Consider the following 2,500-nt stretch of genomic DNA (forward strand, 5'->3'; position numbering starts at 1 on the left):
GATTAGTGCTTTTAGGATGCGTGGCATTTCACTGCGTGTGAGCAGTAGCCCTGCTCCAGACGTGGTCTCACAACAGCTTTTATTAGAAATATAGTGCATCGTGGAACCTGAAAAGGGAAGTGATGCAATAAGTCAAAGCAGTCATGTTATAAAAGGAGCCAATTGCACCACTCCACACGCATCATCGGGAACGGATAAATTTACATTCACTGCGTTTATCTGACACTTTTATCCAAAGCAACTTACAAGGGTCTTGCTCAGGGGCCCAACAGTGGGAACTTGGCACTGGTGGGACTTGGAAGTGGCAACCTTCTGATTACGAGTCAAGTACCTTCACCACTGATACACCTCTGCCCCCTCAGCGTAGCACACAGACCACCAGTTTCAGTTGGATCAGGGATCAGTTCTCACTACCGCTCTCGGGGTCAACAACAGCTGTCCCACTTGACCAAATGTACCGAATTTACAGAGCAAGAGTTTCTGGTCCAGACACATCCTGTAGTGTGGACACGCCCTGAAGCTGATGTATGTAACACCAGATCATACACATATCATACATGAACGGTAGTTTATCGCACTGTAACTGTCATGACTTGCATGGGGTTAATTACCCGTAGTTTACATATTTTTTAATTATCTGGAGTTTCTTTCTGTTTCTTTATTTGCGGTAGTTTTCCTCTCTTTGTGTAACTACAGCGAGGTCAACACAGCTGATCAGCTGTGCGGGACTTTCAGGACTGTGGTGTTGTGCCTGTCTGCTTTTAGACTCCAGAGACTATGCATATACAGACACACATTTGCGCACACTCTCATACATGCGCGCACACACACACACACACACACACAAACGCACACACACGCCCACCCACACACACACACACAAATTGCATTAGACCTTCCTACTGACGACTTGGCTGCTGGTGTCCACCAGATGGCATAAAGCACAGCAGGTGTTCACATGCCCATCTTCACTGGTATGTCTGCTTCATATGACTCCAATACACACATACACTCACATACACACACACACACACTCACATACACACACACAGACACACACACACACACATACACACACACAGACATGTGCTCGCTCTCTCTCTCTCTCTCTCTCTCTCTCTCTCTCTCTCTATATATATATATATATATATATATATATATATATATATATATATGTGTGTGTGTGTGATCTCTATGTGACCTGTACCAGTACATGCTGTACACTGCTCTGTCCAGTGACTTATTTTAGTCAATTGAGACATTGCTGCTCTTGCAAAAAAAAAACAAAAAAACACTTTTTAAAAGTAATTAACTTCAGAGAGGCAGATAACTTCAGAGGACAGAAACATTCACGTGTCTTCTCATGTTTCCACTCCGTGATGCAGCTTTGAATTGTCCAGAGTTGGAACGGCTGAAACCGTTCGGTGCCCGTCTGTGTGCTGAGCTTCTGGGTCGTGTGGGGTATCTGGGGTACTGCAGCGTGCCACAAACAGACGTGCAGGCTTCTCTCCACACTCACGATCGCGTGTCCGCTGTGTCACGGTGCAGGCTTGCGTCATTCTTTTGATCAGAAGTGGTGACCTTAGGTTGATAAAAATCACAGATGTGAGAAAGCTTAGAGCTGCATGCCTACACCTGCCAAGAATAACCGACACGTTAGACTGGTCTACAGATTATAACCCAGAACGGCCTAATCCAGGATGGTCTCTTTTATTACTAATCCTGCCAGGTGTGGCACACGGGTGGCAGTGGGTGGGGCAGGGGGATTATGGGAGACCTTCCCCTTTTTCCCGACACAGCAGCCGAAAACAGGCATGATTTTCCCAAATAGCAGTCCGACGATCCCCGTCCCAGATCCTGGACCCACCGTGCCCAGAAACCATTCCAAACAAACCTGTTACTCTGGAAAAGATGGGATTGTTGTAACGGCTCCTGAGCTTTCCGGTAGTCCATGACCGCGCGCGGTGCGCTCATGGTGTGTTAGCTTCCCACCATAACCCGAGAAAGCTGGTGAACTGGGCTTCTGAGTGAGGAAGACCCCAGTCGTCTCCTTCGGCTTCTTCAGCATCTGCACTGGACTCTGGAATGCGCAACCGGGATCAGTGAGGTCGTGACCCCCCAAAACATGCTACAGTACAAGAGACAGGAAAAGCTCTGAGACAGAGTCGGACCTTTGAGCCTTCGTCTTCAGAGCGGCCTTCGTCTTTCTTGGAACAGCGGGCAACATGCCGACATTGGGAAGCTCTCCACCGCTGTGTTAAAGCCAGACAGAGGAAGGACCCTGTGCTACAATCTGGAGAGGAAAAAGGGAGAGAGAGAGAGAGAGAGAGAGAGAGAGAGAGAGAGAGAGAGAGAGAGAGAGAGAGAGAGAGGGTGTGAGAGAGAGAGAGAGAGAGAGAGAGAGGGTGCGAGAGAGAGGGGGGTTAATCTGGGTTAGGATGAAACCATGTTTCTTTAGCACACGACAGATGGCATGAACAGATTAAACTCTCTCCTGTCT

The 2,500-nt window shown here is 47.9% G+C and overlaps 1 protein-coding gene and 1 long non-coding RNA gene across 4 annotated transcripts in view; one reads left to right on the top strand and one right to left on the bottom strand.

Moving 5' to 3' along the window:
* The window catches only part of schip1 (schwannomin interacting protein 1), a 203,389-nt gene that overhangs the window by 178,179 nt on the left and 22,710 nt on the right, over positions 1 to 2,500 (top strand). The gene's annotated exons all lie outside the window — the stretch shown is intronic.
* On the bottom strand, positions 1,165 to 2,295 carry LOC145659755 (uncharacterized). The gene is made up of 3 exons (XR_014125882.1): positions 2,172 to 2,295; positions 1,895 to 2,080; positions 1,165 to 1,581 (listed from the first exon to the last, which is right to left on the bottom strand). It is a non-coding gene; the product is annotated as an uncharacterized LOC145659755 (long non-coding RNA).

The sequence above is a fragment of the Electrophorus electricus genome, chromosome 11 (assembly GCF_041902795.1).
Source record: "Electrophorus electricus isolate QZ-2024a chromosome 11, ASM4190279v1, whole genome shotgun sequence".
Classification (NCBI taxonomy): Eukaryota; Metazoa; Chordata; class Actinopteri; order Gymnotiformes; family Gymnotidae; genus Electrophorus; species Electrophorus electricus.